The sequence below is a fragment of the Rhinatrema bivittatum genome, chromosome 8 (assembly GCF_901001135.1).
Source record: "Rhinatrema bivittatum chromosome 8, aRhiBiv1.1, whole genome shotgun sequence".
Classification (NCBI taxonomy): domain Eukaryota; kingdom Metazoa; phylum Chordata; class Amphibia; order Gymnophiona; family Rhinatrematidae; genus Rhinatrema; species Rhinatrema bivittatum.
This window is the reverse complement of record NC_042622.1, coordinates 29,264,728-29,290,404: the sequence shown is the minus strand read 5'-3', so window position 1 is coordinate 29,290,404 and position 25,677 is coordinate 29,264,728. Positions and strand designations below refer to the sequence as shown.

The 25,677-nt window shown below is 44.3% G+C and overlaps 1 long non-coding RNA gene across 5 annotated transcripts in view; it reads left to right on the top strand.

Annotated features, from left to right (window-relative positions):
* The window catches only part of LOC115097013, an 80,173-nt gene extending 55,740 nt beyond the window's left edge, over positions 1-24,433 (top strand). For all 5 annotated transcript variants that reach the window (XR_003858186.1, XR_003858188.1, XR_003858187.1 and 2 more), the window contains 2 exons: positions 3,841-4,017; positions 23,336-24,433. This is a non-coding gene — a long non-coding RNA (uncharacterized LOC115097013). The remainder of the gene's footprint in view (positions 1-3,840; positions 4,018-23,335) is intronic.
* Positions 24,434-25,677: the final 1,244 nt, after the last annotated feature.

Sequence of the window (25,677 nt, the reverse complement as noted above, 5' to 3'; positions counted from 1 at the left end):
TTGGAATGCTCTCCTAGAGGAGGCGGTGGAACCACAAACAGTAATGACGTTTTAAAAAAAGTGTATGATAAACACATGATCCCAGGAAACAAGAGGATGGTAATGAAGAACTAGTGTAACCTGAGTGGCGTGGTGGTTGCAACCCTAAACAGCATTACAATGTCTCCTTTGTGCTTCAGAGAAGGTGCTGAGGTGGCCTACGTGGAGCGGTGGTTTACAGCCCTAAACAGCAGTGCTACATCAGCATCAGACTTCCCAAAAGGCTGGGGGTGACCTGAATGAGGGGACCATGGTTAGAAGTCACATTTAAATCAGCATGGGGAGGCTGGATCTTTAGTTACCACAGCATCGCTGTGGGGATTATTTAAAAACGTGATAAGACATGGAAGGAGGCCTTGGGCGTTGGCTTACGTCATGGTTTTGTAAGAAGCGAGCTTAAAGATGGCCAGGCCTGAAATGACCTACTAGGGGAAGTGATGGAGTCCACACTGCGGCAGTTTTTGTCCATGACTGGGACAGGTTTGGAGGGCAGAGATAGAAAAACAGTTGAGAGGACAGGTAAATGGCATGGTTGGAGAGGGGGTTTGTGCTGGGTTGCACCTGGGGAACTCATATATGCGCATCTGCCCAAAACTGGATGAATCTGAATTGGGCAGAGAGGATGAGCCATTTTGGGGTTATTCTGCTGTCATCTACCAAGCTGCTGTGGCCAGACGTAGGCCCAGTTACTCAGCCAGGCAGGCGGGCAGCAGGCAGAGCGACATGTTCAGCACGGAGCCCAGCGCAGTCGCCACATCCGAGCCGGGCATCCTCCTTCGCCTGCGTCTCCTGCCGTGTGATCCGCTGCCCATTGGCCAAGCAAACACCAAAGAGGGGGATGCTGAGAGGCTGCTCTGGGGAGCTCTCAGATGCTCTGGAGGAGCAGAGAGGATGCATAGTTGGGTGTGGAAAGGCAATGTTGGCAAAGATTTTATTCAGCCTCCAAGCATTTGGAAATTTCATAGCTGAAAGTTGGCAACCCTAGTAGTCCAGTACAGAGGATTGATTATGATTTAGAAGGTAAAAGATGCCCCTGAGGCCAAACTACTCCTGTAAACCCACCTGATTTTCTTCTTAGGAATGTAAGGCTGAATAGGCATGTAAAAAAAACATTTGAAAATGTTGTGCAAGTGGTAGAGAGTCTTTATCAGGATAAGAACATTTGATGCACCCAATCAGACTGGGCCAACTGGAGAGGTTTGGCCCTCACTTCATGTTCTGTAAATTTCTGGGGGGGGGGTCACAAAATAACCTGTGGACTAAATATTCATTTAAAACAAATGCACATTTTTTTAATAGAGAAAAATAAATTTTTGGTTTGTGGGAATGCAACAAATTGAAAATGAAGTTATCAAAAAATATTTGAACATTTTGGGAAATTTTTGGTTTATTAAAAAAAAAAAAAAAAAGCAGTCCTATGGGAACATTCCCACCTTGCCTTTTTGCTTCAAGTTTAAGCAGACTTCTATAGTCCAGTAACGCCCGCCACAGTTCATTTTCTAATCCATCGAGACTGCCCTGATTTACGTCAGAGCCACAGTCCTGCTGGACCAAAGTCATTTAGTAGAATGACCAATTTGTAATCCACCGTAGCTGTTTGTAAATTCTTGGATGCCGAAAAAAAAAAAAGAAATGTAATTCCATTATTTCCGGGACCAGGACTCTGCTCTCGGGGCCAACAGCACTTGGGTCCTGCTGCAGAGGCAGCACTCGTCCTCCTGGCGGGAGGGGAGGGAAGGGAAGGGAAGGTCTCAGTCCTTTCCATACACAATCCGTATACTGGGACCCTTATTCTTAAAGATAACATTTAAATGTAAAATTTGGAAAGAGGCTTTCGTACATGCACTGAGAGACCCACAGTCCTGCATTATCATCGTTGTTCTCTCTCTGTCCTCCCTTTTTCTCTGATATTCTGTTGCAATCAAAGGAGTAAAATCCTGCCCTAACCAAACTATTTTCTGCGTCCGCGCCCGACACGAGTTCCGTGTTTTTGAGTTACTCTGCTTCAGCGGAGAAAGCAAGGGAAGAGCCGGTAAGATGCAGGCCACCCCCCTGCAACAGAGTAACTGAAAACGTGGAGCTGTGTCAGGCGGGCACTGAGAAAATACCGTAGTTTGGCTAAGTACCGGGCTACTATTTTCATTGCAACAACCCCCCTCCCTCGCAAAAAAACAAAACAAAGGGACAATAGAGAGCAATGATTATAATACAGGCCTTTGCCTATATCAGGAGATGATACGATGGTGCACGTATGGAGATCTCTTTCTAAATTATACTTGTAAAACTGTGGGTTTCACTGTTTAGAGCAGGTGGACTGTGTGCTGAAAATATAGTACTACAGATGATACAGGGAAGTTATCGGTCCCCCAGCAGTGACAGGGAAGCCAGCTGCTTGCTTGTGCCTTTTGCTTCTATCTTTCCTGGTTGGTTAAGTGATTCCACCGCCCAGATGGTCCCATGACATGGAAAGTTCTGAAAACAGAGGACTTTGACAGGTGCTGAACATCGACGGAACAGGTTGGGTTTTTTTTATTTCTGAGAATGATTCATCTAGACCTAAGGTAATAACGTTTACCTTTGAACACTGCTTTAAGAAAGACGAAGCGAGTTGAGACTCTTCTTGGTGCCAGTAAAAATCCCAGATAAAGTAGTAAGATTTCTGATGACATCAATAGCTGACTCCAGATCTCACAATGCTGCAAATGGCTTATAAATATTTTAAGTAGCCTGAAAATCAGAGCTCCTTGCAGCCCTGTAAATGGGAAACTTGACCATCTGCAGGTGGTGCTGTTAATGTTGAGAGATTTGGATAAAAATCATAGGGGGACGGCTGTGCCTAAAGTTAGCCAGATAAGTTTATCTGCATAACTAGGAATTTAGCCGGCTATCTTCAGTGGCATGCCTAATCATAAGACCTTAAGAACAGTGCTCTGCTGAATATCCATGACAATTTAGCTGGATAAATTATCCACTTGCACTTCTATAATATCTAGAATGTAACCTGGAGGGCATACGGTTTAAAACGAAAAGCAGGTGACTTAACGAAAAGTATTCGTTTCTTTAAAAGACAAAATGGCTGCATTCAAGGCAACACTAAAAGGTCAATATTAATACAATAAGTCTTCAGTGTTAAGACATTTACAGACAAGTTATTAGAGGCGCATGCTGTAATGAAGCTATCATTACAGACTGCCTCAGGAGAGGAGAGTAAAGTTAACTTTAAGAACATAAGATAATGTCCCCTGTCTGCAAAGGTGGCCAGTTTGGGTTACAAGTAAAATGGAAACGGAGAAACGTGATGTAAGAAAAAGTCCAGGCGCTCTATCTAGTCTGCCCATCCGACCCAGCTAATTCAGCTTTACGTAACGCCGAGGCACTCGGGCCACGCTACCTTTTGAGATTGGGAAAGGATTTGGATGGGAGACTGTTTGACAGGAAATCACAGAGTCACAGATTTATACTGAAAGCCTTTTGTTTAATGTAAAGAACTGTTTGCCAATTAGACTTGTCAGCAATGTTCAGATGTGTGTTCTTCCTAACAGCTCGTCAAGACTGCTACCGTAGATGCAAATTGTAGGAAGGTAGCTTGTCACAGTTTGAAAGCCATTTGAGGCCTGATTCACCATGGCGGGGTTTTTTTTTTTTTTTTTCATCCTGTTCTGTGTCCATGAGGAGGGGGGAAAAAAAATGTTAGTGAATCAGGTCCTTAACGATGATGTCGGTGACTCATTAAGGACATGCCATAAGTAATCCAGCTGTCACTGCTCACAACTGTTTTATCAATGGTGGCGTATTTTTCAGCAGGGAAAGTGATCTTCGGATTGTCTCTGTGGGATTTCTGACTGCAGATGCTATGCCAGTGTTACAGTCTTGAAGCTGGCAGGTGGAGAAGTTCATCCTAGTGCCCGGTTCTCCTGTTTCCACGTGCTGACCTCGTCCTGTCCATTCACGGAGTGCTGATGCGGCCAGATTTCACAGGTACCAGTTCAGCCCAGATGGCAGTGGGTACATTACACATCCCTTTCTGCATGTGGATCCACCTGCTTCACTCATCGCTGAAGGATTCACATATCTTTCTCAATTAGCCTGTGTGTGTTAAATATTAGACATAGAGAGGCCCATAGTCAGGGGCGATTAGCTGGATAACTCACTAGTTATCTGTGTAAAATTAATCTTTGGGCACATATCCACCTAAAATTTAGCTGGATAACTTAGGGGCATTCCTGGGGCGTTTCGGGGAGGACTTATGGTTAGTTGGGATTACTTATCCGGCTCAGTCTGATGGCACCTAAGAGCTGTCCTAAAGTTAACCAGACAAACTTATGCAACTGACTTTAAGATTGCCTGCTATATTCAGCAGCGAGGCCGCACTATTGAATGCACCTCCAAACAAGTACATTTTAAAAGTAGCACGCGTGCACCCATAAACTCGAGTATTGGGCACATGAGCAAAAATACACTTAATTTTATTTTGTGCATGCAGGTACACACCTATCATTTAAAATATCCCTAATGCGCGTATGGGTGGAGCCTTTCAAGTACGTTTTCAAAACCCTGCGCGTGGAAATCCCAGGAGATATGCGCATGGCTGGGCCGAGCGCACTTTAGTATCTCCTGGGACGCACGAAAGAGCTGGGGTTTTGAAAGGGTCTGGGTGGGTCAGGCGCCAATAGGCGCTGTCTTGGTGAAGTGCAAGGTGGCATCCGGCCGGCGTGCGGAACTTACTCCTGCCCGGAGGACTGGGTGAGTTCTAAAACAAAACAAAATCCGATAGGGTAGGTTTAGGGGTCGGGGAAGAGCGGGGAAAAGGGAGGAAGGGATAGGTAGGGGGATAGGGAACTGGGGTAGGCCCGATTGTGTCGCCGTGGGTTTTTTATAAATCCCCCCCCCCCCCCTTGTGTGTACGAGTCAACACCCGCCTGCACATGTGCGCGCTGATATAAAATCGGGCACGCGTGCGTGCACTTGTATTGTACTTTTTAACATGGGCCCGGCAATGCGCACATATTATAAAATCGGCACGTCTACCTGTGCGCATGGGAAACCGCGCGCATCTTAAAATCTACCCCTCTACACGCATACTCACAAATGACCATGGGGGTGGGAAGAGAGTGTGTGAGAGAGAGAGAGAAGCAATCTGACACGCTATATATCTCTCACTGTAAGACGGGCACCTTCAAATCTGGGTGGGGGTTTTTGGGAGGGCAGTGTTACAAGGGTCTACAGACCCTTGCGCCCTAGGCAGACCAATGTTACACCACCCCCCTAAAGCGCCCCTCTTACGGTGGGAGATATATAGAGTGTCAGAATGTGTGTCTCTCTCTCCCCCCAGTGTTCAGGATCCCTCTGGCCCAAAATCTCCAGACTTGCGCCTCATCAGGACCAGCAGTAACGTTGCGCAGTTAATATGGAGCGCGTTGCCATGGTCAGCTTTGCAAAATTCGGGGGTCATGTGTGCAAGTCCTGGCCCCACCCAGAACGTCCATGCCCCGCCCCTTTTCTGCCTCCTTATTCTTGACGCGCACACAGGTATGCACGCGCGTCCTTCCTGGCTGCCTTAAATTACGCACGGTCCTCCTAAGCGTGTCTGAGGCTGTTTTTGTGAGAGCAATGCTTTTAAAATCTACCTGAAATTTGGCCGAGTGAGTTTATCAGTCTAACTCTGCTATTTATTTATTGGTTCTTATATACCGCCCATATCAGGGTACTCAGACAGTGGCCGAATATTACTCCAGTCTGTATAATTAGTGCTGTGTAATACTGTGAATATTAAGGACTACGCCACAGTTAATCTTTCTTTTTTTTTTTTTTTTAATTATTGAACTTTTGAAAATATGTAACAGCCTCCACGGCTGGAAATATTTGTTTCAAAATAAGTTACTTTATTCCTTGGAAATGTAAGACCTTTTAATTATTTTGACATGCGAAAATCAGTCATTAGACTGTTTCCAAAAATGGATCTCCAAATGGACAGTATTTCAACTTTTAGAGCTGCTGTCTTCACTCAAACTAGAGAAAGCAGGGTCTAGGGCAGCGCTCGGAGCCCCCACGCAGGATAACTGCAGGACTTGTAGAGCAAGGTACGAATGCTGTGGCCTTCACGGTCGACAGGGAGGGGAGAGCTGCCCCTCCCCCTGTCCCCCCTCCAAGGCGCCGTGAAGGCCAGAACACCTGAGATGATGAGGAGGTGGCGTTCCCCCTTGGAGCCTGACTCTCTCCATAGCTTGAAAAGGTGAGGAAGAAGGGAGCAGACAGGGGCCAGAGTTCCCAGTGATAATATCTCTAGGAAGCCGGTGGCCCTGCCACGCTCCTAGGAACCCTACCATCTGGGTGAATGGTGAGGGTCTGTGTGTGGCGCTGTCTTTCAGGGCTCACCCTACACAATAAAAAAAAATTATGCATTAAAAACAGATTTTCCATGAGAGAGGTTATTCAGTCTTCTGATGTAAAAATGTCACAGCAACATGGATATTATGAGGGTAATATTCAGCAGGCCAGTTAGTAGACAAGTTATCCAGCTAAACTTGTCCCGTCTATTCAGCAGGATAACATTCTGTCGACTATACTTTCCTAAAGTTATCCATCTGCCTGTAGCCAGAGAACTAAAAGACCTAACTGGCTGGGTTTGAATAAAGCTGGTTAGATTATTGTTATCAACCCAGGCTGAACGTTTACGCAGATAGCGGATGCTTCTAGCGTTACCAAGAAAGTAATGCAGAAGCGCCCGGGATCACTTTGAACTGTGAACCCTGGGTTTGAAAACAAGCAAGTACTGGGTGGATGTGAGGGCTTTGGGGGCAGGGTGGCCTGTGTGTGTGTGTGGGTGGGGGCGGGGGGGGGAGGAGGAAGCAAAGAGGTCGTAAAGTTTTTCCAGAGAGAGAGATTCACATTTTTTATTTACAGTGGTATCAGGGGATTCCTGGCTATCGAGGGGGTTGTGTCATTTGTGGTGGTGGTGGAGTGGAAATCCGGCTGGGAGACCTACGATTAATATGGTTGGGTTTGGTTTTTTTTTTTTTACAGGAATGCATGTTTGAAGATATCCATTTAAGTGGCAGGTTATCCAGCCTCACAAGGCCAGATAACTTTAGACCTCATATACACACACTTTCTAATGCACATATGTTCATTCTTGCTCACACATACACACACACACTCTCATATGCTTTCTCATACCACATGCTCTCATATACACACACACACACTCACGCTTTCTTACATGCTCTCACATACATGTTCACTCACTTATACGCTGCCTCTTACTCACCATTCCCTTCCTTCTCACCCCATTCTCTTCCTTTTCCTCTCATTCACTCCTTCTCCTCCATTCCTTCTGATTCACCCCTTCTCTTCTTTCATCCCTTCTCACTCACCACAGCCCCCTTTGCTTTCCTTCCCTCCCCTCTCACACACTAACTTTCCTCCACCCTTCCCTCCCTTGTCACTTACCCTCTTTTCTCTTCCATCTCCTTTCACACAAACCGTTCCCTCCCATACCATTTCCTCTCCCCTTCCTTCACATCCCACCCATCGGCTCTCTTCTTTCTTCCTGCCTGCGGGGTGTGGGGTCCCTGCGGGCACATCATAATTCCAAGCCGCCGCCTCGGACTGCTTCTTGCCCACAGGTCCTGGGCACATCGTAAATCCACACTACTGCTGTCTTTTTCATACCTACAGGGCCTGGAGTCCCCACGGGAACCTCATAAATCCGTACTGCAGCCGCTGTGTTTGGGATCCGGGCGGGTGTCATTATTTGGAGTCTCCAAGCTGTCTGTGTGTTATTTCTGCCTGCTGGTGTTTTGCATCTGGATGTAGGGTGAGGCAGCTGCTGCAAAGGTGTTCTGTGGGGCAGTCTGCCTAATGATAGATCTGCCCCTGCCAGTAGCACCTGTTAAAGCAAGAAGCAGGTAAATATAGGTACTGTAGCATATGCGTGCCACCAGGGGCAGATTGCAGAAAAATGTCAGCTCAGGGGATTTTTTCAAAACTGGCCCAAGGGGTATCTGACTCCCTCATGCACTTTCCCTGCAGTACATGTGCAAAAGCATGCTAAGTAGACCCTGGAACCCAGCAGAATTGAGCCAAAACATCTTTCCTAAATAACTAAGAAGTTGACATTGTAGACCAGGGGTGAGCAGAGTTGCAGCCCCTGCTCCATCCATGCAAATTGGTTGGGTCCCCTACATATCTGCTTATATCTTCTAGAGATATATCCTGGATTCTTGGTCTGGGTCTTGAACCATTTGCAAGCAATGATACTGCCAGCCAGTATCAGACACACACACGCTCGGTGACAAACAGATATTTAGATTGCAGAAACCTTATTGGCACATACACACTGACACCCAGAAAGACACATACTCTTTCTTAGATACAAAGACACACCCACACACTAAGAGTGTGTGTGTGTGTGACAGAAAAATACCCCCCACACACACTCTCTCTCACAACGTGTGTACGGTGTGTCTCTCTCGCTCACTCTCTCTGACAGACACACAAACACTAACATGCTACTGTTGTGCTGCTGCTTATGTGCTGACACAGTGAGTGCCCCAGTCCAGCACCGCTGCATCATGGTGTAAAGTTCTTGCTTGCTGCCAGTCCTTCCCCATTCTGCAGCAGCCTCCTCCCTTTCCCAATCCCATTCTCTAGGAGACTCGCTGCTTTGACAGCCAGCTGCTTCTCTCAGAGCTCAGTACAGTCACCTCAGACAGAAGCCTCTGCAAAACTGCACAGGCACTTCCTCCTGGCTTAACCCTCTTCCCTCCCATCCCTTTAGTTTGCCTCCACTTCTCCGCAACCCTTCCACCACTCCAGTGCAGTCCCATTGACTGCAGGCTACACAGTCTGCTACTTTTATGGTTCCTCAGGCTCTGCTCGCCTACCTACTTCAGGGGAGGGGGCACCAAAAGTGACCCACACCAGGGGCGGCTCAAGACAATCTGCTGCCTGAAGCAAGGGATGAGATGGCCCCCCTCTGCGCCCCCTCCTCTGCTCCCCCACACATGCTCTCTCAACCCCCCCCCCCCCCCCCCCATGCTTGCAATCTGTCACCCACAGTGGGGAAGTGCTCCACTCGCGGCACACCAGGGTCTCCTCCTTCTTTGCCATTTTCTGCACAGATTCTGTGCAGGGCAGGAATTCTGTGCAAATTCTGCGCTTCACAGTAGCACAGAATTCCCTCAGGACTTATCCACTGGAGGCCCGCCGGTCCTTTGTTGTTTTGGCGGCAGGGTGAGGCGGCTGCTAGAGGAGTGTTGGGGGGAGGGGGGGCAGATTTTGCTCCTTCCAAAGTTTTCCACCTGAAGTGGCTGCCTCATTATAGAACCGCCCCTGACCCATACTGATCCCCTGGGCTTATAAAAAGAGAAAATTAAAACCTGGCCAAGACTGGGGCGAGCCACTCACCCAAAGTAACACAGCTCCTTATGGAACTCTGCTTTTCCTTGGGGAGCCAGTGCAGCCAGGCCTGATGCAAGGGTCATAGGTGAGCCTTACAGCCTTGCACACACTCCTGGCCCTACCTTCCCACAAACAATTAAAAATTATGCATTTATAGTAGATTTTACATGAAAAAGAGCATTCAGTGTTCCAAGGTAAAAATGTTGCTTACAGCATGTATTTTATTTATATGCACTGCCTTGGTTAAAACCAAAAACCTTTGCAAAAAAAGACACCTGCAGTCATATGGTATTGGGATTATTATAAAGCATGTAAGCCTCGAGAAAGCTTTGATTAAAGTGAATTACGGTATAGTAAACCTCCCAATACAAAAACTGCATTAACTGCCAGCACTCAAACAGTAACAATCCTATCTATAAAAAGGCAACATTACAATATTACACCAGTCCATAAAACACCAATACCCCTGATATTAGGATAACAGAAAAAGCCAAGCTGTTATAGATCCCTACTCAAAAACGACGTGCTAGTAGAACACACAGACCCTCACCAAACACAGAATAAAGAGACAAGCTGGGGGAATCCAAGATGGCGGCGTGAGCGGACGCATATTCAGCTGCTCCCATTCTTACTTGTTTCTTTACTCATTTTTCTTGGATAATGCTGCACAAGAGGAAGGGGCGAGTGAAGATTTTCTCCTCTGAGCCTTCGCTCCCTGTGGATCAGAGATCCATCATTGAGTAAGCCGTCCCCACCCCAGATTTGTGGGCCTTGAGCCCCGTACATGAGACAGAGGAGTTCTGCCTTCGCTGGGGGAAATCTCACTCAGCCTGCTGGATACTCGATCTCTGCTGCCTGCATCTACCCAGTGAAAAGCCAACTCTACGGGGGCGCATGTTGATGACCTCACCGCAGCCACCTGCTTGGAGGGAGTTGTCAGAGCTATGGCTGGAGAGGGGATAAGGTCTTCCTTACCTCTGTATTTGTCATTCCGCAGAGGAAGGCATCGCTGTTGGTGTTTCTACTTCGGAGTTATTACCGGAGTGGAGTTTGCCGGTGGCTAGTGCCGCTTTTGAAGGTGAGTGTCTTGCCCCTTGATTCCTTCCAATGATTGTTAAACCAGCAGTGGTTACCTTGGAATCACTCTGGGATTTTGTTGCGAATTTATCTCAGGCGTTTAGTGACAACTCTTTGCGGTTGGAAGTTGTTTCCCAGAAGTTAGACACGGTTACTCAGGATCACCAGAGAATTCTTCAGGAGCATTCAGAGACCATGCAGTCTTTGGGGAACGATGTCAAGGGCATACAGGCAATTAGCACCACGATCATTCATGAGCGTTATTTCCTTTCAAGGAGGATGGAAATTATAGAGAATCAAACAAGACATTTAAATCTGAGATTTATACATTTTCCCAAAGTAATGTGGAAACTACCTTGCCTAACGCTCAGGAATTGTTTTCTTGAAATTTTGAAAATTCCAGCTGAAGAACATAAGAAATTGCCATGCTGGGTCAGACCAAGGGCCCATCAAGCCCAGCATCCTGTTTCGAAGAGACCAAAACCAGGCCACAAGAACCTGGCAATTACCCAAACACTAAGAAGATCCCATGCTATTGATGCAATTAATAGCAGTGGCTATTCCCTAAGTAAACTTGATTAATAGCCGTTAATGGACTTCTCCTCCAAGAACTTATCCAAACCTTTTTTGAACCTAGCTACACTAACTGCACTAACCACATCCTCTGGCAACAAATTCCAGAGCTTTATTGTGCGTTGAGTGAAAAAGAATTTTCTCCGATTAGTCTTAAATCTGCTACTTGCTAACTTCATAGAATGCCCCCTAGTCCTTCTATTATTCGAAAGTGTAAATAACCGGTTCACATCTACTCGTTCAAGACCTCTCATGATCTTAAAGACCTTTATCATATCCCCCCTCAGCCGTCTCTTCTCCGAGCTGAACAGCCCTAAACTCTTCAGCCTTTCCTCATAGGGGAGCTGTTCCATCCCCTTTATCATTTTGGTAGCCCTTCTCTGTACCTTCTCCATCGCAACTATATCTTTTTTGAGATGCAACGACCAGAATTGTACACAGTATTCCAGGTACACTCTCACCATGGAGCGATATAGAGGCATTATGACATTTTCCGTTTTATTAACCATTCCCTTCCTAATAATTCCTAACATTCTGTTTTGCTTTTTTGACTGCTGCAGCACACTGAGCCAACAATTTTAAAGTATTATCCACTATGATGCCTAGATCTTTTTCCTGGGTGGTAGCTCCTAATATGGAACCTAACATCATGCAACACCTTGCACTTGTCCACATTAAATTTCATCTGCCATTTGGATGCCAAATCTTCCAGTCTTGCAAGGTCCTCCTGTAATGTATCACAATCTGCTTGTGATTTAACTACTCTGAATAATTTTGTATCATCCGCAAATTTGATAACCTCACTCATCGTATTCCTTTCCAGATCATTTATATATATATTGAAAAGCACCAGTCCAAGTACAGATCCCTGAGGCACTCCACTGTTTACCCTTTTCCACTGAGAAAGTTGACCATTTAATCCTACTCTGTTTCCTGTCTTTTAACCAGTTTGTAATCCACGAAAGGACATCGCCTCCTATCCCATGAGTTTTTAGTTTTCTTAGAAGCCTCTCATGAGGGACTTTGTCAAACACCTTCTGAAAATCCAAATACACTGCATCTACCGGTTCACCTTTATCCACATGTTTATTAAGCCCTTCAAAAAAATGAAGCAGATTTGTTAGGCAAGACTTCCCTTGGGTAAATCCATGTTGACTGTGTTCCATTAAACCATGTCTTTCTATATGCTCTACGATTTTGATCTTGAGAATAGTTTCCACTATTTTCCCGGCACTGAAGTTAGGCTCACTGGTCTATAGTTATCCGGATTCCCCCTGGAACCTTTTTTAAATATTGGGGTTACATTGTCCACCCCCCAGTCTTCAGGTACAATGGATGATTTTAATGATAGGTTACACATTTTAATTAATAGATCAGAAATTTCATTTTTGAGTTCCTTCAGTATCCTAGGATGCATACCATCCGGTCCAGGTGATTTGCTACTCTTTAGTTTGTCAATCTGGCCTACTACATCTTCCAGGTTCACAGTGATTTCGTTCAGTTCGTCTGACTCATCACCCCTGAAAACCATTTCCGGAACTGGTATCTCCCCAAAACACAGAAGCAAAGAATTCATTTAGTCTTTCTGTAATGGCCTTATCTTCCCTAAGAGCCCCTTTAACCCCTCTGTCATCTAATGGTCCAACTGACTCCCTCACAGGTTTCTTGCTTTGGATATATTTAAAAAAGGTTTTTATTATGAGTTTTTGCCTCTATGGCCAACTTCATTTCAAATTCTCTCTTCGCCTGTCTTATCAATGTTTTACACTTAACTTGACAATGCTTATGCTTTATCCTATTTTCTTCAGATGGATCCTTCTTCCAATTTTTGAAGGATGTTGTTTTGGCTAAAATAGCCTCTTTCACCTCATCTTTTAACCATTTATTTATTTATTTATTTATTTATTTATTTATAAATTTTTATATACCGCCGCTCATCAAAGATATCACGTCGGTGTACAGTAAACAGGAACTTACGCCAAAGCGTTATACATTTAACAGAGTTATATAGGCGTTATACAATTAACAAAGGTAAGTATATAAATATTTAAACATCAAACAATTAGAATCTCTTTTTTTTTTTTTTTAGACAGAACTATCATATAGTTGTAACTTAACTGAACTAAATTAAACAGTACTAGAGAGTAAATGGTTCAAGGGGAATAAGTAAAAGCTAAGGGAAAGGGTTAAGAGGGGATGGAGTTCTAAATTAGAGGTGGTAAGAAGAGAGAGATAGCGCTTCGAATGCGATTAAGAGCAATTATATGGTAGGATATTTATAGTAATAGCAGAAATAGTGACTGTAATCGTTTTGCCTTCCTTCCACCTTTCTTAATGTGTGGAATACATGTGGACTACGCCTCTAGGATTGTATTTTTAAACAATGTCCATGCCTGTTGAACACTTTTAACCTTTGCAGCTGCACCTTTCAGTTTTTTTCTAACTATTTTCCTCATTTTATCAAAGTTTCCCTTTTGAAAGTTTAGTGTTAGAGCTGCAGATTTACTTATTGTCCCCCTTCCAGTTATTAGTTTAAATTTGATCATGTTATGATCACTGTTGCCAAGTGGCCCCACCACCATTACCTCTCTCACCAAATCCTGCATTCCACTAAGAATTAAATCTAAAATAGCTCCCTCTCTTGTTGGTTCCTGAACCAATTGCTCCATGAAGCAGTCATTTATTACAACCAGGAACTTTGTCTCTAGCAAGTCCTAAATCTCCCATTAATATTGCTTTGCCAAATTGGTTAACTTCCCTGATTTCTCTTAGCATTTCATCATCTGTCTGACCATTTTGTCCAGGTGGACGGTAATATACTCCTACCACTATATTCTTACCTAACACACATCTGATTTCTACCCATATAGATTCTACTGAGCATCTAGTCGCTTGTATGATCTTTATCTTGTTGGACTCTATACCCTCCCAGACATAAAGTGCCACACCCCCACCAAGTTGATCCTCCCTATCATTGCGATATAATTTGTACCCTGATATAGCACTGTCCCATTGGTCATCCTCCTTCCACCAAGTCTCTGTGATGCCAATTATGTCAATCTCATCATTTGCTGCTATATACTCTAACTCTCCCATCTTACTTCTTATGCTTCTGGCATTGGCATACAGACATTTCAAAGTGAGGAAATTCCTGCCCTCAACAGAGTTTTGTTTCTTCCTTAGAAACAGAGTCCTAACCAACTGGATCTTCCTGAAGCTATTGTAGACTTCTCGAATCTGTCTACATATTTGGAAAATTCTAGTCTGGCAGTGACTGAAAGGTCTACAATGCTTGTTTCCTTTTTGCATGAGCCAGATTTGAGCTTTGTGACGAAGTCGTATTTCCAAAATGTAAATGTTTGTTTCTTTTTTGGGTGGCTTAGACCGGATATATCCTGACTGAGCCAAAGAAACACAAGAACGACGCAAAGGTTTCTTGTATGTGCCCCGAAGTTGTGGTCCCTGGTGCATTGTTTCTTTTACACTATCCATGTAAATGTGTCGTTAAATTGAATGCTAATACTTTTTTTTTTTTCTTTGCTCCAGAACAGATGCAGGAATTTCTAAATGCCAGATTGGTGAATTCTGCATCTAATCCAGAAGCTTCTTAAGGTTCACCAAAACTTGTTTAATTTAGGGGTGATAGTCTTCATGCTGCTTAACATTTACATATAATTTTGTGTTTCCTCTGTTTACCTCAATTTTTGACCCGCCACACCATTTTTTTTGTTGGTCGTTAGAGATTGGGTGGTTTATTATACTGTTAATATTTTTCTTTTCTCTATATTTTCCATCTCTCTCAAGTAGTTACTGTGCAAAGATTTATTTTTTGTATGATTTGAAAAACTTGAATAGAAAAAAAAAAAAGAGACAAAGTTTAATTAGAAAAATGCAAACAAAAACTGAATTGGAAACTATAACAAGACAGACTCCGTATGCAGTGCAACGATGGAAAAACAGAAACATCACCATTCCTCATTAAACATTGAATAAAATCAAGATATATAAACTATCAATCATAATAGTAAAACCATACTCATAAAAAGAATAAATATTTCAAAGTAGCTGCTCCAGAGAACATTAAATGATTAAAAATATCTTTTTTATAATTTTCCAATCAAAATATTTCAAAACAGCAGACGCATCAAATAACACCCAATAATTAAAACTAAGGCTAAAAAAACCCCTTGCTTTCCATAACTGGGAACTTTAAAATTCCAGTCACGTGAGATTGTCATGGATTAGTCAGGGATAGGAGGTTTGCACAATCTTTCTCCTTTTCTACATACAAACTTTCTAACACATATGTTCATTCTCACACAAACTCCCTTATATTCTCTCTCACATACATACTGACTGGCTCACAGCTCTGGCTCACACACATGATCACTGGTTTAAATAGTCTTTATCTTTATCTTTTATTTGAATTTATTAATCACCCATATCCTGGGTGATGTACATAGACACAATCATAGCATTTCAATAAGTACACACCAAAATCAGAATTCACAGCAACAATAAAGTCCTGTCGCTCACACACATGCTGACTGGTTCACAAACTCTGGCACACACACATGCTCACTGGTTTAAATCATCCTCTTGCTCACACATACAGTATGTTTATTGGCTCGCTCGTTCTCTCTCATTCATACACATGCTCTCTCCCTCGTTCACTCACATTCTCTGGAAATCACCTCAAGCCTGATTATTATGCAGTGCAACAATGGAAAAATAGAAACAACATCATTCCTCATAAAACATTAAGCAATAAAGTAGAGATATAAAATATTCATAATATTAAAACCATACTAATAAAAAGAATAAATATGTCAAGCAGGCAACAACCAACGAACATCCAGCAATTAAAATAACTCACAAATTAAAATGTGGAAAAAAGGATTTGCATTCACAAAAAAGCGGGGGAGTAGCTTGCTTGTTGTGGCGGTTACTACCCCAAACCAAATAAGCCTGATACTTCACTTGGAATACATATCCAGCACAGCTCACTGCTTCAATGGCAGGGGGAATAAAGAAAAGAGGATTTATATTCAGACAACAACCAACAAGGACTGAATTGCACAGGCTGGGTAAACAAATAAGCATGGGAGTAGCTTGCTTATTGCGGCAGTTACTATCCCTAACCAAGTAAGCTAGATTCTTTGCTTAGATGCAGCTCCAGCACTGCTCTCTACATCAATGGCAGGGGTGGAAAGTAACTAGAACCAAAAAGTTACCAATAAGGGCCAAAAGTTACAGATAAGTACAAGAAAAAAACAAGTTTGAAAGCTTGCTGGGCAGACTGGATGGGCCGTTTGGTCTTCATCTGCCGTCATTTCTATGTTTCCCAAAGACCAAATATTCAAACAGCAGACACATGAAATAGCACCCCAGATTTTAAAATAATAGGGTTAAAAATCTCTAGCTCTCCATACCTGGGATCTTTTGATTTCCAGTCACCCACAGATTATTGTGGATTGGGGGAGGGATCCTTACAATCTTTATCCTCTCCTCCCCAACACACACACACATGCTGCCACACAAACATGCTCTCTCTCGCTCACATATATACTGACACATTCACAGTCTATTTTTCTCACACACCCACAGTCTCTCTTGCTCTCACATACGCTCAGGCTCTCACAGGCACGTGCAGGCACTCTCGCTCTGTCATATATGCAGTCTCTCACACATATACTGGCTCTGTCACTTTCATACTCATGCAGTCTCTCACACATTTACTAGCTCTGTCACTTTCATGCTCATGCAGGCTCTGGCACACTGATGTGACTCGCGCACCCCCCCCCCCCCCCCCCCACATATATATATATATATATATATATATATATATATATGCAGGCTTTCTCTTGTACACACATTCAGGCTTGCTCGCTCTCTCACATAAGCATGCAGTCTCTTTCATACACACAAGCATATACACATACAGCTTTCAGGCCTCCTTCTTTCTTCTGGCTTTCCCTTTGGCTGCTGTGTTATGGCAGCGCTGCTCCTCAGTGTTGCAAGGGTGGTGGAAGAAGGCCACTGCTACCCGTTGCTGCTGCAAGGTGGGGGGAGGGGGGGCGCGTGGGGGAGAGCCTTGGCTGTGGCTGCACAGGCCCCTCTTCAGGCAGCAGCAGGATGGGCTCTGCCGCAGCCCTGCAGGTTTCTCTTTGGGCTGCAGCCCTGTCCAGCTTGTCTTCGGGCCAGGAAGCTGAAAAAAAAAACCACCACCACTTGATCGGAACGACCAGCTCACAGGGGGGAACCGCTAGGCCAGTCTGCCCCTGCGTGCCACCTGTATGGCTGAGATTTGCCATGCTCACTTCAAGGTTGTTCCCTTCTGGAAGAACAGGGTCATCCTTGCCATGCAACAAGCATAAGGATCATCTATGGCTAAGCACCTCGTTTAGAAATGGGAACCACCCCTGGACACTAGATCTGGTTTTAGGATTTTGTGCAGCAGTATGTAGCTCTTTTGAGAGATCAAAGATAGTTTCTGGTCCCATAATACCACAGAACCTTTCCTCCACTCTGCTCAGGCAATTTGGCTGAGAACCACTGCTTCATGACTTATTCAGGTGTTAACTACTCCTACCTCTATATTTATATAGTGCAACAAGGGGAACTCAGTGTTCTTGCTCTATCCTGGTTGCCTTCTTCCAGATGTTGTAATGATGTTTAATGTGCTTAATGGTTTTGGATGCTACTCAAAAGTATGCAGACTTCTGCTTTTATCACTTTCCAGTCTTGCTTCTCCGCAGCCAAAGATTTGGAGGGTGACTCTTTCCCTAAACAGTATGCAGTAATTGTCTCAGAAACATTCCTGGATCTTGTTGTTCTCATCTTGGCTATAATGGAGTATTAGCAACCAGGCCCCTTGCCTCAGCATTGCTGGCACTTGATTCTGTTTCCTCCTGCTCCTCCTCATTCCCTGGCATTACTGGTTGGTGCTGTCAGGCCTCTCTGCTCTCTTGCCATCTATTCCCGTACCCTTCTCCCCCTCCTGTCCTCTTCTGCTCTCTTTTCCCCTGTGCCTATTGGGCCTTAGCACTCAACTCTTGCCTCGCTCTACTTCCTCCTCCTCTCTCTACAGCACAACCCATCGTCCAGCAGTCCATTGCTCTTCTTCTCAATCATGACCTCTCCCTTCCTGCTTGTCCTGCCCTCCCCCCCCATCCTCCTAAGCACACTCCTTATACTTGTTCTCCTATCATGGCCAATGCATGCAGACAGCCACATGCTCCCTGTCGTGCTCTCCACTTTCACACACTGTCACTCCTCTCTTGCAAGCCCTCAACAGAGAGTTGACAACGTGTAAGAGAGAGACGGAGACCAACAGAAAGACGCTGACCCTCCCAAAGACCAATACTAGGAGAAACTAAGCAGAGGAGACAAAAAGCACCGACACTGCACACAGCACTCTTTCGAAACCTCCTTCTGGGTCACCTCATTCCTTTCCTCCACGCCTGGGTCCAGCTGCTTTCCCCTCTCTGCACGTAGCGCTGCCTGCGAGAGCAGATGCTTGCCCCATTTTTACATATATTGGGAGAAAGGCAGAGGAGTTGGCAGAAAATCAACGCTGTGCATGTACCCAGATGCCAAATAGCATGACACACGATAGGTATTACCACTCAATTGCAATTTCCCCACTAGCATGCATGATAACATTTTAGCGGGTACATTAAAATATTTATGCACTATTTTCTTTTTAGCAATTGTGTGCTCTGCATCTCATTATCTTAGTGACTAGCATGTTAAGTGCAATTTTAACCTGCACACTGAAATAGCTTAGCGGCCCCCCCCCCCCATTCTATAAAGTTGTTAGTGTGACATGAATAAGCCTCGACATGTGTGTTTTTAGAAGTCTGTTGACAAAAGTAGATTCAGATAAGATCAATTTTTATCTTGCTATCATGCAATGCAAGGTGTGTGCAGTTCTCCAGCAGTTCTTTCCTAGCTCATAATCTATGAAGGTGAATTACTTAACAAATACCTCTTCCTTGATGGACCAATTGCTTTATATAGTAAGGTACATAATGCCTGCTGCACACCTGTGTAAATAACACGTCACAATTAAACCCTTCATCCGCGGAGTGGTTGGACCTTGGCACACTAATTTCAAACGCAATGGCATTGAGGGTTGGGTTTTTTTTTAAATATATATATACTTTTAAATCTTAGGAGCACAATGAATCATTATCCAGATTCCCGATCTCATATTTTCCTGCCAGTAATGTTAGGGACTATGAAGCTGGTGGCTCATCTATGAGTAGGCTCTCATAGAATTCCTTGGCCTAATTCACGGATCCAAAGTGTGCTGCATTCCCAAAGGGCTCCTTCCTTCGCTTGCTCTTTCTATGTGGAATGGATGCCCGCCATGGTTCCTTTGCCAAAGACAAGCTTTTTCGGTGAAGTCCCTTCTAAGAAGGCTGCATGGGTGGAAAGTGAGAAACGTCGCCGGAGACAGACGGACGGACGGTGCTGCTCGTTTGCCGCATGGCTGTGCAAAGCATTCCAAACGCCTTTGCCCCATCTGAGCTGCTGGCAGCTATCTCCGAGGGCAGTCTGCATCGGTAGTTTAGCCACCCCTTACCTGGATAAAAGGATGCACAGGGGTCAATGAGGCACATGCTTTCAGTCAGCTGAAAAAAGCAGGCGGTCGCGGGGACGCCTTGCGGTCAGTGGAGGGAAATAACAGGCCTAGATTTCATTTTCAAACCTGAGCGTGCTTTGTTTTGTATAGAAAATGTACCCGCCGAAAAAAAAAAGCAGGTGCGAATCTATGCTCAGGCTTTACCTTTGAAGATTAGTGTAAAGCCTCCACAAGATAAACTAAATGCAAACTTTCCATCAATAGGGGCAGCTTTGAAACTCGCTGGGTTTAAGTCCAATAGGGGTCATGGTGGATTACTGCAGCAGCCCCTAACAAAGCCACCAGACAGCCGCAGACTACCAGTACAGCAGAGCAGGCAGCACGGTATTCTGGGCTCGTCGGCAAACTGCCTGCACATCTACAAGTAATCGGTGCTTTTATTTGTGTGTATGTACTGTACAGCAGGAGGGACTCTGATAGGAAAAGAAGTCATTTCTTCTGTCCAAGTAGGTTGTGCATTTATATCCAGGCCTGAGGGTGATTCTGCACTGGTTCTGTGGAAATGCGTCTCTAAGCTAGCGCTGCTTTGGTGTCCCTTTCCATCTGAATGAGCGCCTGAGAACATCCGTTTGCTTGTGAATTTCTAAGAAGGAGCTTGTGGTCCTCATCACCTGGTTGGTCCAGCAATAACCTCTGCTTCTCACGGTCTTTGCATATCTTAACCCTAAAAACTCGAATAGTAAATTGCAGGTGATGGTTCACACATAGATAACGTATAAATTATAAGGCTTGGCATTCATAATATAAAGCTTCTCATGTTCCTGGTCCTTTATGGGCCAAATTTCAAAGGCCTTACCTGGCTAACTTCACATGTTAATAGGATAAACCTCTGACTTTTTGAACAGTTTCTCCCCCTCCCCAGATTGGCTAAATTTGTCTGCCCACAGAAAAGCTGAGAGGCAGTATAATTTTACAGATCCCGTTGGTTTAAGAAACCCAGCTCTGTGCAGAGTCCTTTTTTTTTTTTGTCAGTTCCAAAGTGTCTTGATAATTTTAACTTTAAAAGTTTTGCATTCCTGCATTGTTTTAAATTTTCCTTTAAATATCCTGATCGTAAGGTCCATGGAAAAGAGCTAACCCCCGCGGAGATGTCATTTTGGTCATTGCTGTAGTGTTCGATTTTTTTTTTTTTTTTTTTTGCCTGCGTGAGCTGATTCTGGCCTTCAGCGTCTAAGCCTCGCTCGTCAGCGCAGCATGTGTGATACCCATTACGTTAGAGGAGAAGCATGAATAAGACCTCCTTATGCTGAGCGCTGGGGTCCTGGGATAAGGGCCGGCACAGTCTGCAGCGAGGCATATTGCAGGGACATGTGCCATTCTGGCCTTTCCCAGTTTCTGTTAGAAGTTTGCTTTTTACGAAGTTTTGCTTCAGATTAGGTGGAAGACGACTCTTCCAGGACTTAATGGCTGTAGCTCTTTTATGATTTTTCTTAGTTTTTCCAGCTCTGAGTTATTTGCTACGCGGGGAAGTCGTTCTGTGGTTTTTCTTTCATTGTACACTTGAGGTGGGTTTGGCCTGGGTGTTTTATGTGACGAAGCAATCTTCCTGGAGATGGTTTTGCAGCTGTAGCCTTTTTCCTTTGAAAGATTCAGTCAGGACTACGAGGTGTCCGCCCCTGCCTCATGGGTCAGAGCATAGACGGCAATGCCACGACACCATCGCACCGATGCAATATCAGTGTGTGTTAAAGGGGCGCTCGTGATTGAGCGTCCGCTCCCTTAACGTGCGCCAATCCACCTCTCCGGGGCGCTCAGTGCTACGTGCAAATGGGTTGCTGAGGTAAAAAGGAGGCGCTAAGGGAAAGTGCCCGCCCCTAGTGCCTCCTCGGCAGTGGGCACCCAAGAGAGGTGACTATCAGCCACTTAGGAAAACAGATGCTCATTAATTAAGTGTCCGTTTTCCTAACCTGACCGCCGGCATACTTTTTTTTTTGGGACATTTCTAGCTTTTTTTTTTTACCCTCCAACTTAATATAGTCACAAAATTAAGTCAGAGGAAGTACAGAAAAGCAGTATTTTCTGCTTTTCTGTATACTTTTTGTAGGCTCCTCAACACCAGCTCCAGAGCTGGCATTAATTTCTGAGAGTAAAAATGTGTGCCTCTGGCGTACATTTTTATTTATTTATTTATTTATTTATTTGCTTGCATGGAGGGAGAATCGATAATAGTCTCATCAACGTGCATTTGCATGTTATGAGTGCTATTCCCTATGCACACGATAGGACGCGCGTTTTGGATGTGCTAACCCCTGTTTTGCATTGGGGGATATGGATGCGTGTCCAGTTGCGGGTTAACCGTGTGCTGCAGCCAGCGCACTGCTGTATACCAGCGGCCTGCGTGTGGTTTGGCGGTGTATAGTGGACTTTTTTTTTTTGCATGTGAAGAGTGGAAGCTGCAGCTGCCTTCACAGTTCTAGCTTCCACCCTTCACATATATAAAAAAAAAAGTCCATTATATATACACCCAAGCTACACGGTATCACTGTCTGTGCTCTGACCCAAGAGACAGGCCGCTCAAAGTCTTGACTGAATCCTTCAAACAAAAAAGCTACAACATCCAAAATCATCCTTTCTTCATTCTATTCTGACCTCAGGAAGGGAGTAATAGCTCCTGAAAACTAGTAAAAAGGATTGAACTATTTGTCAACCTTTATTCCTGAACAGTTCCTAACATTGTTTGCCTTTTTACCGGAATACCATGTTTGCAAAGGTGGAAAATATTTACCAAAGACATTGATGCTTCTAGCAGCCCAGTTAGGGTCCAATTTAAACATCCTGAGATAATTTCCCAGAAACACCTGTGCTGATCACACAAAGTTTCTGGCATATAAAATCCTGACTGGCCACTGATATCTGGACAAACAAAATATCTCAGTCAAGCAGAGCCTAGAATCTTGTACTAGCACAAACTGACGGACTGTTCTCAGCACATAAGGTTTGGTTTTTAAAAAAGTTTTTAGAATGTATGCTGTAACTTAGAACATAAGAAATTGCCATGCTGGGTCAGACCAAGGGTCCATCAAGCCCAGCATCCTGTTTCCAACAGAGGCCAAAACCAGGCCACAAGAACCTGGCAAGTACCCAAATACTAAGAAGATCCCATGCTACTGATGCAATTAATAGCAGTGGCTATTCCCTAAGTAAACTTGATTAATAGCCATTAATGGACTTCTCCTCCAAGAACTTATCCAAACCTTTTTTTAACCCAGCTACACTAACGGTACTAACCACATCCTCTGGCAACAAATTCCAGAGCTTTATTGTGCATTGAGTGAAAAAGAATTTTCTCCGATTAGTCTTAAACGTGCTACTTGCTAACTTGCTAACTTAAAAAATGCAAAGAGTGATTCCACATCTCTTGTGTTATTTACTATTAGTGCAGTTCATCTTCGTCTCCAGCTTCACTGTTTGCTATAAATCGAAAAGGTCTTAAGATGGAATTTAGTATAATTTCCCTAAATATAACATGTTTTCTTCTGTGCCACCAAGTGGTTCAGCTGTAAGAATGCAGTTACTTCTAATGTCTGGTTACCTTTTAGTATAAGTAGAGTCTTATTTGGCACTGCCATATCATTTTTTAATGCTTTTTCCTAGCTACAGAGTTCAAGGGTTTCATCCCAGGAGACAGAGCTCCCTTCAGAGCAGATTCGTAGAGATTCTGAGGTTCTACGCACTCCTAAAGCTGCCTGCACATAGATCTTCTGCCTCTGAAGAAACCAAGTATGAATTCATTTACTGAAGTAGCACATAATAATATGACTTTATAGCTTGTAGTCAAGAAGCTGAATTTCGTGGTCAAAAAGGTGGGTAATAAATCAAAATAAATAAATATGTAACTACAGGTCGATTTTAGAAGCTTTGCTTGCACAAACATGCCCATATCCATGCCTATGTGGGCCGCGTGCGAACGTGGATTTTAAAATATGCACATATGTACCCATGCACATGTAAGGAATAAGGGGAAGGGCAAGGGGCGGGGCATGGACGTTCCAGGGCGGGGCCAAGACTTACACCCGTCACTCTGAATTTTAAAAATGAAACCCGCAGCACGCGTTCGTTAGATATCTGCGTAACTTTACTGCTGCTCCTGATGAGGAGCCAGTCAGTAGATTTTGAGTTTTAGGGCTTATAGGACAGGGTGAGGGGTCTGGGTCAACTGGGGGTGGGGGGCGGGGGGGGGTGCAGCATGAAGAACCAGAGGGTTCTGAAAGATTGTTAATTAAAATCAACACTTTGATTTCTCATGGGACCGTGCATTACTTGCGGACATAGGGGCTGATGCAATACCATGCACTCAGCCTAGTGCACAGCTTACCGTGCGGTTGGACGCGCGTTTTGGAAGCGCTGGAATAACTCCCGATGCAGTAATGGGATTATCGCGTCCAAAACGCGCATCCAAACCAGCGCATAACTGATAGCGCTCATCACATGTAAATGCCATATAGATGAGGTTATTAGCTATTAGCCCCAGTGCAAAAAATCGACATGCGCCCATGCACGTTTTAACAAGCAAAACTTAAAACACCAGCCCCGGAGTTAGTGTTAAGTCTTCACCCTCTCCAAGCTGCCACAAAAAAAGTAAAAAAAATACAGCTTTTCTGCATCGCCCGATACTAAGTAGGAGGAACCACAAGAAGCAGCAGGAAAAAAAAAATCTTGACGGTCAGGTTAAGAAAATGGACGCTCAATTTATGAGTGTCTGTTTTATTTGTTTGTTTATTTATTTAAAGCCTTTTCTATACCGGTGTTAGTGTGTACATCACATCGGTTTACAACATAACAAAATGTTTAGAAAATACATTTAACAAGGGGAAACAACATGGTAAGGGCAGGGTGCACACAGAGAAAGTTGTAGAAATACAGCGCAACTGGCGAGGGGTTCTTAACATAAGTAACTATTGGTATATATCATGCCAGATAATATGTTGTTATATACATTATGTACAAGAGTTCAGAGGAGGTGGGGTAGGGAGGGATCTATCGTCAACCCCGCTGCTGCACTTCATGCGGATGTGGGGAAGAGAGGAGCTGATGGCAGCCTCTGCTGCCCACTGAGGAAAGCTGGGGGTTGTCACAGCATTGAGAAGCATTTCCCACTGCTGCCACCTGCTCTGCCACCTGGCTGATAGAGAGAGAGAAGAGGAGAGCTGCACTAAAATAGTGAGCAGAATGGCTCAAAGGAAGTAAGGAGGAAACTGGACTAGGGTTGACTGAGGGGAAAGACAGAGAGGAGAAGGAATGAGACAGGAATGAAGAAATGGAGGATGGGGGGAGGGGGACAGGAATCTATCAGGGAAGAGGAGGAGAGGACCCTCCAGGAATCATGCTGGTCAGAGGTAGGGAGGGATAGAGGGCCACCAGGGTGCAGGAGGGAAGAAGGGAAATTTGACCAATGAAGATCAAGGAGGAGGAAGGACAAGACAATATATGCAAAAGTTATTTAGAGGGACACAGACAGACATGGAGCCTTCTTCCCTCTGAAAAGCAGGCTTGTGTTTTGCTTTTTCTAAAATCTAAGAGGTCGATATTCAAAAGCCATTTAGATGGATAAATAGCTAGTCGGCTATATTTAAAGCCTTATACGGCTGGCTAGACTTTAGCCGCATGAGTCAGGGGCACTCCAGGGGCAGGCGGGAGACGTTTTCTGGGCGGGCCAGAGTAGGCTTCATAACTTATGTGGCTAACTCTGATCCCACTGTAGGGCTGTCCTAAAGTTGGCCAGATATACCTATTTGCCTAACTTTTTAAGTAACCAGGGATATTCATTGGCGAGGCCACAGCACTGAATATCCCCGTTAAGTTAGCCGGAGAGCTGTATCTGGCAAACTTAACTAGCCGCTCCGCGACTGAACATCAACCTCTAAATTATTTAGTGACCTTCATTTTCTGTATAAGTTTGTAAGAATCATGCAAGAAAATAATAAAGTATAAAAGAA